Source organism: Schistocerca cancellata, chromosome 10, assembly GCF_023864275.1.
Source record: "Schistocerca cancellata isolate TAMUIC-IGC-003103 chromosome 10, iqSchCanc2.1, whole genome shotgun sequence".
Classification (NCBI taxonomy): domain Eukaryota; kingdom Metazoa; phylum Arthropoda; class Insecta; order Orthoptera; family Acrididae; genus Schistocerca; species Schistocerca cancellata.
Window position 1 is genome coordinate 47120106 of NC_064635.1, and position 16096 is coordinate 47136201.

Consider the following 16096-nt stretch of genomic DNA (forward strand, 5'->3'; position numbering starts at 1 on the left):
CTATGGTCATCAGTCCCCTAGACTTAGAACTACTTAAACCTAACTAACCTAAGGACAGCACACAACACCCAGCCATCACGAGGCAGAGAAAATCCCTGACCCCGCCGGGAATCGAACCCGGGAACCCGGGCGTGGGAAGCGAGAACGCTACCGCACGACCACGAGATGCGGGCACGTGGCAGACAGTCAAGCCACATCGACTGGGAATGTGGCAAAGTGATGAGAGTAGTCTGACGTGTCCTTGAGCGACGACAGATCGTAGGAAATTACTTACCAGATTTGGCGCCACCAACGTCCAGTCGTACGTTTAATGTTTACTGATTAAGAAACCAATCGGACAAACGCTAAGGACTTCGCCCACACTGGTGTCCGTATAATCACAAATTGTTAAACTGAGTCGCGGAAGTGAACAAAAGAATTTATTTAAATGTCGCGAACGTTGGTAAATATTCTTGACCTATCACAAAATTGTGGCCTCTGCAAGCAAGCAGGAAACTATACGACACTGTCTAACGCAGTCCACTTATGTCGACCATGCTGTGAACACACATTTATCACGAGTGCTTCCTTTTACTTAAGAAACTTATTCAAAGTTTAATTTTCACTTACGAAAAGGTAGTTAGAGTTGAAGAAACATGGAAACAGACATTGTACAGCATTATTTTGTGAATATTCTGCTGATCAAAGTTTCCGCGATCGTTACTGCGTGTTTGGACTGGGTCTCGTAAAGGAATGGCTTTGACAAAGAAATTTTTCCGCATTTAGGTTTGGATTAAGAAACGAGGTGCCATCCTACGCATTGAAACGTTATTGTAGCGTGGCAGCAGCATTCCCAAAAGCCACTCCAAATTTCGCTGTTCCTCACCGCATGTTAGAAGCCACCACCTATGGAAAAGAAATTCGAGGGGTACATCGAGGCAGTTTTAAGGGATATGATCTAAGCAGGCCTCCACTTGGACGTCTACAGAAGCATCGAGTAAAGTTTGCTCGATTTTACTTTGGGGGTACATTCAAGGTAGCTATCCACTTCGCAACCTTCCGCTAAAAACATGCGCAGTTACTACTAAGTCCGACGCAGTAAACTGTCCCGGCAGGAACTACTACTATTTTTTTATTCCCGCGCGGCTCCCCCCCTCGGAGGTTCGAGTCGTCCTTCGGGCATGGGTGTGTGTCGACCTTAGCGCAAGTTAGTTTAAGGTAGATTAAATAGTGTATAAGTTAAGGGACCGATGACCTCAGCAGTTTGGTACCATAAGACCTTACCACAAATTTCCAAAATTTGCTTTATATTCAAACAATTTTTAAGGGGGAAAACACAAAATACAGTTTTACCCACAAAACTATAAACTAATATATAAAGACCAGTCGTTCTTTAATGTTTTTACCAAAATGAAATGAGCTTATGGCATTGTTGGCTGGGAAGTTCGGCCGCCAAGTGCAAGTCTTATTTTCGTCTACGCCACTTTGGACGACTTGCTGATGAGGATTAAATGATAAGGACAACACAACACCCAATCCACAAGCGGAGAAAATCTCTAACCCGGCCGGGATCGAACCCGGCCGGCGATCGAACCCGGCCGGGAATCGAACCCGGCCGGGAATCGAACCCGGGCCCACTGCAAGCGAGGCAAGCACGTTACCACTCAAGTAAGTGAGCAGGCGGACTTTTACCAACAATATCGAGTTCTTGGCCTACTTACTTAATACAGGGTGACACAGAAAAACGGGAACATTTCCACAATCCAATAAAACTAGAGGTGAGAAAGGAACGAAATTGCATTTATAGTAATTGAAACCTTACAAATTCGCCACTTACAAAACATTGATGTCATTTCTCATTTTTTTAAAAATTACGTCGTTTAGATGGCGTCTTCCTGTACGAATACATTGGTGAAATCTGCTGTTGAAATTTCTCATTCACTGCTGCAACATCTCAGCTGGGATACTGTGAACTGCATTCCGAATTCCGTTTTAACTTGGTCGAGTCGTGTAGAATTTGCTCTTGAGATAGCCCCACAAGAAAAAAAAAAAAAAAAAATCACAAACGGATAAATCTGGCGATCTAGTGGGACACGGAATATTACCAAATCGTGAGATCACACGGTCGCCGTGCCGGGCGCTGTGACCGAGCGGTTCTAGGCTCTTCACTCCGGAACCGCGCTGCTGCTACGGTCGTAGGTTCGAATCCTGCCCAACAATTCTCGCACATATGCCACTGACTGCCATGGAGTGTGTGATGTCGCTCCGTCCTGTTGAAACAAGGCTTCTTGAACGTTTGGAAAGTTGTTCAATGCAGGTGTAACGAAAGTTCATAACATCTCCACGTAACGATCGGCATTGATAGTTACTGTGTATCCCTGTTCATTTGCGAAAAAATACCGTCCGATAATCCCAGGTGATGAAACACCACACCATATTGTCACTTTACTAGCGTGTAAAGGACGCTCATGAACGTCATTAGGATTTGTGTTTGCCCAGTAACGGTGGTTCTGCTTATTCACTTACCCAGTGAGATGAAACTGTTCCTCATCTGCAATCCACAACTTAGTTAGAAATTCATCGTCGTTGTTTAGTTTTGTTGTTATTTGTTGACAGACTCCTAATCGTTACTGGCAATCGTTGTCCTTCAAGTGTTGCACCATCTGTAGTTTGTACGGATGACATTCCAACCACTGCTGCTTGCTTACGAATTGAAAGCCGTGGGCTCCGTAAGACAGACTCGCGTACAACATCAATGTTCACTACAGAACGCACACTTCTTGTTCGTCCTGTTGGTTTCTTCTTAAAGGCAGATACAGTCTCTTCAACGTTATTAATCCAACATTGCATCGTGTGTTAGCGACGGAACGGCATTGTGACATCCTAAATTATAAAAACGTCGAAACTCCCTCTGCGCCGCAACCAAATTATCATTGTTTTATAAAACGTTTTGACGGTTAACGCTGTCTGTTCCAAAGATCCATGATTACTGAAATGGTGGACTCTTTACTTGCTAACTGCCACGGACCCGCAGCGCTGTCACCTGCCCTTGGCTGCCACTACTCATTTCAAAACATTCCCGTTATCCTGTGTCACCCTGTATTTTTAAAGGATGTTCTTACAAATGCTCGGACGGGCATAGGATATATAAATAAAAGTGAAACGTTGTTAAAGTCTCAAAAAGTTCTTGGCCGATTTACTTCAAATTTTCACACGACGATCTAATAAAATTATATAGTGACATAGGTTGTTTGTTTTTTTAAGTAACAAAATGCAGGTTTTCCATTAAAATATATGCTGCTCTGCGCAAATGTGCAGTTTCGTTAAGGTTTTCACAGTCCGTTTCAACTACGATAACAGATTATTTAAACCATTAGACAAATTGTTTCTCTCAAGTATTTACTGACTCCTTATTAATTAAACAAAAACTGTATAAACAACAATGTCCCGTTTTGTTTTTGCAGCTGGTTTTAACAGAAAATAGGAAAGTAGTTTTGGCTTATGATTAGAATATTTCTACAGAATCCGGATCGTCCGAAACGTAATCCTATCCGTAGGCCAATTTAAACTATGTAAAATACTGCCATTGAAATTGCTATGGTCACAGATTAAGCAGCTGGAGAAGTCTCTTATCCCGCATACCACCGATACCAACCATTTCCCTACTGATTTTAAGCGACTGCAACTCTCAATCAAGGTTTCGTTTATAATAATAATAATAATAAAATAATAATAATAACAAACAAGGCTCAAGGTCAGAGGCAGGGTGAAAGAGGAGACTGACAGATAGTGAGGGGGAGGAAATGGTTGGTTCTTTGATTTGGGAGGAGGGGACCAAACAGCGAAGTCATCGGTTCCAGCAGATAATGGAAGAATGGGGAAAGAAGTCTGCCGTGCCTTTCTAAAGGAACCATCCCAGCATTTCCCTGAAGCGATTTAAGAAAATCGTGGTAAACCTAAATCAGGATAGCCGGACGTGGGTTTTAACCGTCGTCCTCCCGAATCTAAGTACAGTGTCCTACCCAGGGAGCAAATGGACAAAGAGAGAATGAGAGGAGAGAATGGCAGAAAAGAGAGAGAAAGAGAGAGGAGAGAAGATATGGACAAAGAGAGGGGGGCGGACGAGATGGAAACAGAGTTGGGAGAAGGAGATGAGAATCTATAGTGAATTCTCATACATATTTAGCAGTTTCGACACAATGCAGGGTTCAATAGTTAGATGTAGAGACCCAAGATCCAGTATGTCTTACATTAGACTAACAATTTTATGTTAGAATGTGTGTGAATTCCTAAGAACAAAAACAAACACACAAACACACAAACACAAACACACGCCCGAGGAAGACTCGAAGCTCCGGCGGGACTGGCTGCGCAATCCGTGACATGGCGCCTCAAACCGCACGACAACAATTTTATCCTGAGATGATTAGGACTCTGAGAAGTGTATCACACGTCCAAAATACTTTACGACAACTCAACATATGCAAACCGGAAAAAACGAACTTACGAACCAATAAATAAATTTAAATATTGTATCATACGGCGCGCATGGGTGAGCTTTGCAGCGTAGCTGTTATTTAGGCCGGTATGTTAGTAAATACAGAAGTTTCGCGCCGTTTCAGGCCGTAGTTCGTGGTCTAGTGGCTGAAGTACTCGCCTCTAGATGGCAGGTGCCCGGCTTCGTATCCCGACCGGGTCGGACACCATCTTTGCGCGGGGACTGGGTTTGTGTGTTGTCCTAGCCATTTCTATTTCAACTTCACTGACGTACAAGATCCCCAAGTGGCGTCAGACAAACAGTTGCACCAGGCGGCATAACAACTCCTCCCGGTCAATAATGCCGTACAAGCATTCATTAGTCCGATTCCGCGGTTGGAAGAGGAGTGTTGGAATTCCAGATAGGTGCACCTAACGCGCTGCCAGGGAATGAGCTAATGCTGCGGTATATTCAGTGCAAAGTGTAACGAACTGTGTGCGTTACGTTGTCACAGAGGGCGCAAGCACGGACCTCTGCGGGCAGAGTGCGGAAGTCGAGGCGTAGCGCGAGAAGACGGACGTCAAAGGTTTGTCCGGCGGAAGCTGGCTCAGTCGGCGGGTCTATTTGTGGACGTGGGACGAGACCGCCGCCTACGCTCTGCTTTCTCACCCTGTCTCGCTTGCCTGGACGCTTAAGTGCTCTCCGGGAAAGTCCCCCACCGAGGCAACACCGCTAGTGCCCACAAATCGTTGTTGTTGTGGACTTCACTCCTGAGACTGGTTTGATGCAGCTATCCATGCAACTCTATCCTGTGCAAGCTGCATCTCCCAGTACCTACTGCAACCTACATCCTTCTGAATCTGCTTAGTGTATTCATCTCCTGGTCCCCTTCTACGATTTCTACCCTCCACGCTGGCCTCCAATGCTAAATTGGTTATCCCTTGATGCCTCAGAACATGTCCTACCAACTGGTCCCTTCTTCCTGTCAAGTTACGTCACAAACTCCTCTTCTCCCGAATTCTGTTCAACACCACCTCATTTACCCATCTAATCTTCAGCATTCTTCTATAGCACCTCATTTCGAAAGCTTCTATTCTCTTCTTGTCCAAACTATTTATCGTGCATGTTTCATTTCCATACGTGGCTATACTCCACACAAATAATTTAAGAAACGACATCCTGACATTTAAAACTATACTCGATGTTAACAAATTCCTCTTCTTCAGAAACGCTTTCCTTGCCATTGCCAGTCTACATTTTATATCCTCTCTGCTTCGACCATCATCAGTTATGTTGCTCCCCAAATAGCAGAACTCCTTTACTACTTTCAGCGTCCCATTTCCTAATCTAATTCCCTCAGCGTCACCCGATTTAATTCGACTACATTCCATTATCCTCGTTTTGCTTTTGTTGATGTTCATCTTATATCCTTCTTTCAAGACACTGTCCATTCCGTTTAACTGCTCTTCCAAGTCCTTCGCTGTCTCTGACAGAATTACAATGTCATCGGCGAACCTCAAAGTTTTTATTTCTTCACCATGGATTTTAATACCTACTCCGAATTTTTCTTTTGTCTCCTTCACTGCTTGCTCAATATACAGATTGAATAACATCGGGGAGAGGCTACAACCCTGTCTCACTCCTTTCCCAACCACTGCTTCCCTTTCATGCCCCTCGACTCTTATAACTGCCGTCTGGTGTCTGTACAGATTGTAAATAGTCATATCATACAATCATAGTACAAATCGATAGGCAGTTCAAATGACTAAGCACTATGGGACTTAACAGCTGAGATCAGTCCCCTAGACTTAGAACTGCTTAAACCTAATTAACGTACGGACATCATATACATCCATGCCCGAGGCAGGATTCTAACCTGAGACCGTAGCAGCAGCGCGGTTTCGGACTGAAGCGTCGATAGGCAGTACACGTACCTCTACATGCGAGGGGCGTTCAATAAGTAATGCAACACTTTTGTTTCTCGGCTATTTTCAGATGAAAAAATGCGGAATTCGTTGAGGAAAATCGTGGACTATTCCTGGTTTCAGCCCCTATACTTTCATGAAGTTCCGACAGTTGAGGGCACTCTACGTAGCCTTCCAAAGGGGGAGGTGCGTTCCAAGCAAAGGACTGTCACTGAGCTCCTTTTGGCGGAAAACCAGAGAATCGCAGTTATTCTCAGGTGCTTGCAGAATGTGTGTACGGAGACCTCGCAATGAACAAAAGCACGGTGAGTCGTTGGGGGAGGCGTCTGCATCATGGCAACAAGATCGCGCAACATTTGTCCGACCTCCTGCGAGCCGACCGGACGCACACGTCTGTGACTCCTACAATGTTGGAACGTGGCGACACACTCACTCGAGGTGGTCGACACATCACAATGATACACGTCGCTGCTCAACAGGACGTCTCTGATGGTAGCGCTAACACACTCGTCCACCAGTTGGAGTACTCAAAGGTGTGCGCCCGCTGAGTTCCTTGCCGTGTAACACAAGATCATAAAGAGTAAAGGAGGACAATCTGTGCGGAACTGCTTGTGCGTTATGCGGCTGATCGTGACATTTTTGCCGAATAGCCTCACAGGCGATTTACAAGGGTTCGTCACTTCGAACCGGAAAGAAAACTGCAGTCAATGGAGTGGCGCCACACCACCTATCATTCTCCATCACGTTCCCTTCCATGCAGAAAGCTGTTGGACAAAAAAAGAAGGAGAGAGAGAGAGAGAGAGAGAGAGAGAGAGAGAGAGAGAGAGAGAGAGAGATCAAATGGCTCTAACAAGGGAACCTCCCCATCGCACCCCCCTCAGATTTAGTTTTAAGTTGGCACAGTGGATAGGCCTTGAAAAACTGAACACAGATCAATCGAGAAAACAGGAAGAAGTTGTGTGGAACTATGAAAAAATAACAAAATATATAAACTGAGTAGTCCATGGGCAACATAGGCCACATCAAGGATAGTATGAGCACGGAAGCGCCGTGGTCCCGTGGTTAGCGTGAGCAGCTGCGGAGCGTGAGGTCCTCGGTTCAAGTCTTCCCACGAGCGAAAACATCACTTACTTTATTTCTGCAAAGTTATGATCTGTCCGTTCGTTCATTGACGTCTCTGTTCACTGTAATAAGTTTAGTGTCTGTGTGTTGCGCCTGCACCGCAAAACCGTGCGATTAGTAGACGAAAGGACGTGCCTCTCCAATGCGAACCGAAAACATTTGATCGCAACGTCATAGGTCAACCGATTCCTCCACAGGAAAACACGTCTGATATATTCAATACGACACTGGTGACTACATGTGCGTCACATGACAGGAATATGTTGTCGACCCACCTAACTTGTGCACTTGGCGAATGGGTAAAAAGATTCTTTTACCTTGCCCGATTTAGGTTTTCTTGTGGATGTGATAATCACTCCCTAAAAGTGATGAAAACACAAGAGTTCGTCACATAAACTGCAACAAATGAATGCAACAGTTTCACAGTCGCACAGTTTTCCCTGTGCTCTGTCAAAACATATGTTTTGTTTCGATGTTTGTTTAGGTGTAGCGTTACCTCGCATCCGACGGAAGGACGGACAGATAAAAATTGTCTGAAAATAAAAAAAGTAAACTTTTCACTCGAGGCAAGACTTGAACCAAGGACCTCTCGTTCCGCAGCTGCTCACAGTAACCACAGGACCACGGCGCTCACAGTATCCTTGATGTTGCCTACCTCGCATGGATTACTCAGTTTGTATATTTAGCTTATTTTTTCATAGTTCCACACAACTTCTTCCTATTTTCTCGATTGATCTGTGTTTAGTTTTTCAAGGCCTATCCACTGTGCCAACTTATAGCTAAATCTGAGGTTGGTGCGATGGGGAGGTTCTCTTGTAAGCACTATGAGACTTAACATCTGAGGCCATCAGTCCCCTAGACTTAGAACTACTTAAACCTAAATAACCTTAGGACATCACACACATCCATGGCCGAGGCAGGATTCGAACCTGCGACCGTAGCAGCAGCGCGATTCCGGACTGGAGCGCCTAGAACCGCTCGGCCACAACGGCCGGCGCTGTTGCAGTCAGCGACTGTTATATTGACTCGTAAATTACAGATAGCAGCAATCAGTTGTCCTATTTTAAATTTTACTGTGCAGCTCTAGATTTCGGCTAGAAGCTAGCCATTCTCAATGCACTATTATTTTCGGTCAACGTATGTTTAAGTCCATGTTGATCGGGCTTCACCCACAGTTCATCTGCACAATAAAATTTCAAATAGGACGACTGATAGCTGTAATCTATAATTTACAAGACCTATCATTCTGATGGACACATTTCTTCAAAACTATGACATACTGACATCGATCGTCTGCAGTAAATAGATCCACATTCCCTCCACTAAAGCCGGCCGGAGTGGCCGTGCTGTTCTAGGCGCTACAGTTTGGAACCGGGCGACCGCTACGGTCGCCGGTTCGAATCCTGCCTCGGGCATGGATGTGTGTGATGTCCTTAGGTTAGTTAGGTTTAATTAGTTCTAAGTTCTAGGCGACTGATGACCTCAGAAGTTAAGTCGCATAGTGCTCAGAGCCATTTGAACCATTTGAACCTCCACTAAGTCCTGCTCTGAGGAAAGCCGTTGTAATACCGTCGAACAGTTTATAATTACAGTATTTTACACAATTACGCGGTACAGCACCCAAGGAAATTTAATCATCTTCATTAACTTTTTTCTTTCAAATTTTTCGCCTAGTGATTTGTGGAACATGTAACAAACTAACGAACGCGCGGAAACAAAATATCTGATATGACATGAAAACAAAGCAAGCAATAAAATACAGACTAAGAGCCGGTCGTTGTGGCCGAGCGGTTCAAGGCGCTACGGTCTGGAACCGCGCGACCGCTACGGTCGGGGGTTCCAATCCTGCCTCGGGCATGAATGTGTGTGATGTCCTTAGGTTAGTTAGGTTTAAGTAGTTCTAAGTTCTAGGGGGTATGCAGCCACTTGCAGCTTTGCAGTCTTTCCGGGTGTGACAATCTTCGCCGCACTTGAGCACGCCGGCCCCCCTGGTGCAATGCCTCAGAATGCGGTCCAAGTCTCCACAGTTGTGGCAGCGAGGTAACACGAGGTAATCTCTAACATTTATGGAATGGAAGCCAACATACAGGGTGTTACAAAAAGGTATGGCCAAACTTTTAGGAAACATTCCTCACACACAAAGAAAAGATGTTGTGTGTCCGGAAACGCTTAATTTCGATGTTAGAGCTCATTTTAGTTTCTTCTACCTACGCTCAATGGAGCACGTTATCATGATTTCATACGGGATACTCTACCTGTGCTGCTAGAACATGTGCCTTTACAAGTAAGACACAGCATGTGGTTCATGCACGATGGAGCTCCTGTACATTTCAGTCGAAGTGTTCGTACGCTTCTCAACAACGATTCGGTGACCGATGGATTGGTAGAGGCGGACCAATTCCATGGCCTCCACGCTCTCCTGACCTCAACCCTCTTGACTTTCATTTATGGGGGCATTTGAAAGCTCTTGTCTACGCAACCCCGGTACCAAATGTAGAGACTCTTCGTGCTCGTATTGTGGACGGCTGTGATACAATACGCCATTCTCCAGGGCTGCATCAGGGATTCCATACGACGGAGGGTGGATGCATGTATCCTCGCTAACGGAGGACATTTTGAACACTTCCTGTAACAAAGTGTTTAAGTCACGCTGGTACGTTCTGTTGCTGTGTGTTTCCATTCCATGATTAATGTGATTGGAAGAGAAGTAATAAAACGAGCTCTAACATGGAAAGTAAGCGTTTCCGGACACATGTCCACAAAACATATTTTCTTTCTTTGTGTGTGAGGAATGTTTCCTGAAAGTTTGGCCGTACCTTTTTGAAACACCCTGCATAGTCTGCCCATACTTAGAAAGTAAGACCCACTAATCATATAAGGAAGTGGGTTATGTTCTATAATTATTATTATTGATGGTTAATAAAGAACTTTAAGAAAAAAAAGTTCTAGAGGACTGATGAACTCAGAAGTTAAGTCCCATAGTGCTCGAAGTCGTTTGAGCAGACTAAGAAGACACCAAATCTATCACTGTGTGGTGTATGAACGCGGCAAGAACTGGTTAACTTCCGATGTTTCGGCGCATTCACCGTCTTCGCCACAGTCGGCACTTTCAGACCTCTACGCTCACTTAATCATTAACGCCACTGACTCACTCGCGACATGCCTGGAGGCTGGTTTACACGCAGCACGTGAGGCGCATATGAAACGAGTAGTCTCTCGAGACGGAAAAGTCGCCCGCTCAGAGGCGGCAGCGCGAAAGCATTCGCGGTAGCTCTGGACCGGCAGTGCCATAAAAGTAGGAAGCCGCAGTCTTCCCGCTGATGCAACGGACGGACGAGGCGGCAGCCGGTACCTGGAACAACGCGTTCCCGGAACAGAGCTCTCACTGAGGGGTCTACTAGGCCGCCCCTGTTTTCGCCTCAACACTGCCGCATTCGACTGCGGCGGTAACGTGTTTCACCTGGCCGCGTTGCACACAGGATCATCATTTACTTGGTTAAGGCAAACGAAAGTACTACCTATTATACGAAGGGCGTTTGAAAAGTCCGTGCAAAAACAAAAACTACTTGCGTGTTTGGGGCAAAACTTTTTTTCTCCACAGTCTCCTTTTAAACTTACACACTTCGTCCAACGCTGTTCTAATTTGTTGATCCCTTCCGAATAATAGGAATTCCCCAAGTCAGTTGCTGCTATCACCTCCTCGTTTGAATAAAATCTTTGTCCCGCCAGCCATTTCTTCAAATTGGCGGACAAATAGTAGTCAGAGGGAGCCAAGTCTGGAGAAAAGGGGGCATGTGACACGAGTTGGAATCCTATTTCCGTTCATTTTGCGACCAAAACTGCTGAGGTGTGTGCTGGTGCATTGTCGTGATCGAAAAGGACTTTTTTGCTGTCCAATCGCCGGCGTTTTTCTTGCAGCCCGGTTTTCAAACGGTCCAATAACGATGAATAATATGCACCTGTAATAGTTTTACCCTTTTTCCAGATAATCGATGAGGATTATCCCTTGCGAATCCCAAAAGACAGTCGCCATAACCTTTCCGGCCGAAGGAATGGTCTTCGCCTTTTTCTGTGAAGATTCTCCCTTGGTAACCCATTGTTTAGATTGTTCTTTGGTCTCAGGAGTATAGTAATATATCCATGCTTTAACGACAGTGACGAAACGACGGTAAAAATGGAATTGTGGAGTGTGTCGTTTTGGACACACACAAGTCAGTCACAGCTAAGTGATACACTCACCACTGCCTGCTTAAATTCGTCCAGTCTCTGAAGAATCTGCGACTGAAGTCAAGAATGAAACCTCAATCACGAGAACGCTCTAGCTCACCGCGCCAAAACAGGCGCCGAATATTTGCGGGGTACAGGACTGAAACTTCTAGAGCGCCCTCCATACAGTCCAGACCTCGCTCTTGTGATTTTGCACTGTCCCCGTATGTGAAAACGGAGGAGCTGAGAGATGTGCAGTTTTCAAGTGATGAGGACCTCCTGAGGGCTTGGGACAACTCCATACAGAAACCTGGGAGAACTGGTTTAGGGATTGGTTTCGGAGGATGGAGAGGTGTATTCAATGTGGGAGAAATTACTTCGAAAAAATTAAGTAAATGAAGTTGTACGGCAAAACGTTCCTGGTACCCTTTGTAGTTATGCAGGGTTTGAGGCTTGCAGGTGGCACAGCAGCGTGCGAGAGGTGCAGCCAAAGCTATCTTCGGACTGATGTACACTACTGGCCATTAAAATTGCTACACCAAGAAGAAATGCAGATGATAAACGGGTATTCATTGGACAAATATATTATACTAGAACTGACATGTGATTACATTTTCACGCAATTTGGGTGCATAGATCCTGAGAATTCAGTACCCAGAACAACCAACGCTGGCCATAATAACGTTCTTGATACGCCTGGGCATTGAGTTAAACAGAGCTTGGCGTGTACAGACACAGCTGCCAATGCAACTTAAACACGATACCACAGTTCATCGAGAGTAGTGACTGGCGTATTGTGACGAGCCAGTTGCTCGGCCACCATTGGCCAGACGTTTCCAATTGGTGAGAGATCTGGAGAATGTGCTGGCCAGGGCAGCAGTCAAACATTTTCTGTATCCAGAAAGGCCTGTACAGGACCTGCAACATGCGGTCGTGCATTATCCTGCTGAAATGTAGGGTTTCGCAGGGATCGAATGAAGGGTAGAGCCAAGGGTCGTAACACTTCTGAAACGTAACGTCCACTGTTCAAAGTGCCGTCAATGCGAACGACAGGTGACCGAGACGTGTAACCAATGGCACGCCATACCATCACTCCGGGTGATACGCCAGTATGGCGATGACGAATACACGCTTCCAATGTGCGTTCACCGCGATGTCGCCAAACACGGATGCGACCATCATGATGCTGTAAACAGAACCTGGATTCATCCGAAAAAATGACGTTTTGCCATTCGTGCACACAGGTTCGTCGTCGAGTACACCATCGCAAGCGCTCCTGTCTGTGATGCAGCGCCAAGGGTAACCGCAGCCACGGTCTCCGAGCTGATAACCCATGCTGCTGCAATCGTCGTCGAACTGTTCGTGCAGATGGTTGTAGTATTGCAAACATCCCCATCTGTTGACTCAGGGATTGAGACGTGAGTGCACGATCCGTTACAGCCATGCGGATAAGATGCCTGTCATCTCGACTGCTAGTGATACGAGGCCGTTGTGATACAGCACGGCGTTCCTAATTACCCTCCTGAACCCACCGATTCCATATTCTGCTAACAGTCATTGGATCTCGACCAACGCGAGCAGCAATGTCGCGATACGATAAACCGCAATCGCGATAGGCTACAACCCGATCTTTATCAAAGTCGGAAACGTGATGGTACGCATTTCTCCTCCTTACACGAGGCATCACAACAACGTTTCACCGGGTAACGCCGGTCAACTGCTGTTTGTTTATGAGAAATGGGTTGGAAACTTTCCTCATGTCAGCACGTTGTAGGTGTCACCACCGGCGCCAACCTTGTGTGAATGCTCTGAAAATCTAATCATTTGCATATCACAGCATCTTCTTCCTGTCGGTTAAATTTCGCGTCTGTAGCACGTCATCTTCGTGGTGTAGCAGTTTTAATGGGCAGTAGTGTACTTTAGCCTGACATTACTTTATGGTAGCTACGTTTGTGACTGCAACACGGATTTTGCTGGTGGTAAGGAGGCTGCAGGCTGGCTGTTAGTGTGGCGGCGTTCCTTGAAGACCGTCCGCGTAGTGCGGCTGGCCCGCTTGGCGCCTCGTTGCTCTCCCTTCCTCAGAACGGGCAGGCGGCACTCGACGACGCCTGCCCCGGGATCAGGAAGGGTACCGTGTTAACACAGAGCTTCACACACACACAGGCACCGTGACGTTTGTCCCGGAAATCTTTCCACTGGTCACAGGTCCCACAACCATGCAACACAACTAGCACTACTTTTGAGTCTAAAGCTACCAGCACACGAAGCTAGAGAGCCTGTATAGGGAGAGAGCGGCCACAGGTGAAGTTGCCCGTGATTGGTTGATTAGCTTTCGCGACATTTTTCTGCCAAACGTCTCTCGCGCTTCCTATGTTTGCCGTGCTTTTGAGTTGAATTGAAGTTGAGATAACTTTTGGAAACGATTAAAAGGTATTTGAATTATTGAGAGACTTGATGCGCGTTGTGCATGCATGTTCGATTTAGTTGTATATCGTTTTTAGTACGTAATTAGCGTTTGCGTGCATACAGGTAGCATCACAAGCTTTTCTGAAGCCAGTATATGACAGTCCGTGCTGGAAACGAAAGTTGCTGTAATTGTTGTGTCATGCTGATTCGACTTCATAGCGTCAAACATTATTTCGTTCCGAATTAGAACACTAGGCATTATTTTGGTTTCAGTATTATTGCCTTACTGTCGACGCAGGCAAGTTATCGGCACGTTTTCCGCAGTTGCCGTGGTTGCTGAAACATTATTCGTAGTAAATAATTGCAGGTACTCTTGAAGACAGTTTTTTAATAGGCCTCCTTGCTGTGGGGTAGAAGGAATACGGTAGTTTCCTTGTTATGTTTGGTCGTTATTACAGTAGCCTACATTTAACATTACCTGATTTTTGAAATCTGTTTCGTTTGTTATCTACGAGAGGAAGAAAGTCGTAAGCAGTTGTTTACCTGTGACATGCAAAAAGTTTGAAGACGTTACAAGAAGTACTAATACGTCTCACACTTTTTGCGTGTCACAAGTAAACAACCGCTTACAACTTTCATTCATCTGACGTAATACAGGTACGTTAAATATTTAGCGTCATTCACTTCCGATACAAAACAAATGCTATACAGTATTTTTTTTATTTACGTTACTTTCATTGCAATATGTCTAGTAAACGAACTTTGAAGGAGATAAATGCAAGTAACGAATAATTTTTACAGCCACTGTATCAAATTTTCCTGTGCTGTACGTGGTAGGCTACTATGAGTATATTATAGCTGTAAAGAAAGGCAATTGTCTTGTGCTTTTGATTCGGTGAGTGTGTACTCCACTACTGGCCATTCAAAAGTACCGCCCGCAGTTTGGCAGAAAAATGGCCGCCATTTCGTCCGGTTGGCCACTCTCTCTAGACGAAGCTACTAACAAAGGAACTCCTGTGTGGCGCGAGTTGGTAAAGGGTCGCTTGGGAGTGTGATTCCATGAAATACAGCAGATGCAGACGCTAAGCCACTGAGTAAACAGTCTGCAAGCAGTTGCAGGTGATTTGCCGTGGCGGTCGCCAATGACTGGAGAGTTCTTCAGTTCCGAGAGATCAAGTGCTTTTTCGATGGTAAGTGAGCAACGGCCATAGGCCTTAATTTGAGGAAGAAATTTCTGAGAATGTACGTCTGGAGCACAGCATTGTACGGTAGTGAAACATGGACAACTGGAACACAAGGAAATCGAATTATTTGAGATGTGATGCTACAGACCCAATGATAAAAATTAGGTGGCCTGATGAAGGAATGAGGTGGTCCTGAGCAGAATCGGAAAGGAATATGTGGGAAACCCTGACAAGAAGAATGGACAGGATGAGAGGACATCTATTAAGACATTGGGGAGACTTCCATGGTATTAGAGGGAGCAGTAGAAGAAGACAGACTGGAATATAGCCAGCAAATAATTGACGACGTAAGCTTGCAAGTACTACTCTGAGATGAACAGGTCGGCACAGGAGAGGAGTTCATGTCGGGCCGCATCGAACCAGTCAGAACACTGATGACTCAAAAAAAGTGAACTAAATTTAACCAACATATTTCTGTGACGCCATTTCGAATGCTGTTGCAATCGTTTTTCTTCCTTTGCTTAACCTGCACTATATAAGTATTTCACGCCCTTTTTAGAGGAAAGTCTCCTTAAGTGGCGTGATGATGATGGAAAGATGGAAGATTAGATGTTAACGTCTATCGACAGCACAGTCGTTAAGAGACGGAGCAAACGCTCTGCTTACGAAAGGATGCGGAAGGAAATCGGACGTGCCCTTTTCAAAGGAACCATCGTGGAACTTGCCTTAGCCGCCTTAGGAAATCGCGGGAAACCTAAATCTGGATGGCCAGACGGCGATGTGAATCGTGTTCATTT

General features: G+C 45.5%; 1 protein-coding gene and 1 long non-coding RNA gene across 2 annotated transcripts in view; both read right to left on the reverse strand.

Annotated features, from left to right (window-relative positions):
- The window catches only part of LOC126106901 (alpha-actinin, sarcomeric), a 533945-nt gene that overhangs the window by 224821 nt on the left and 293028 nt on the right, over window positions 1–16096 (reverse strand). The window lies entirely within an intron of this gene.
- Window positions 1–16096, reverse strand: part of LOC126106904 (uncharacterized) — a 196931-nt gene that overhangs the window by 31974 nt on the left and 148861 nt on the right. The gene's annotated exons all lie outside the window — the stretch shown is intronic.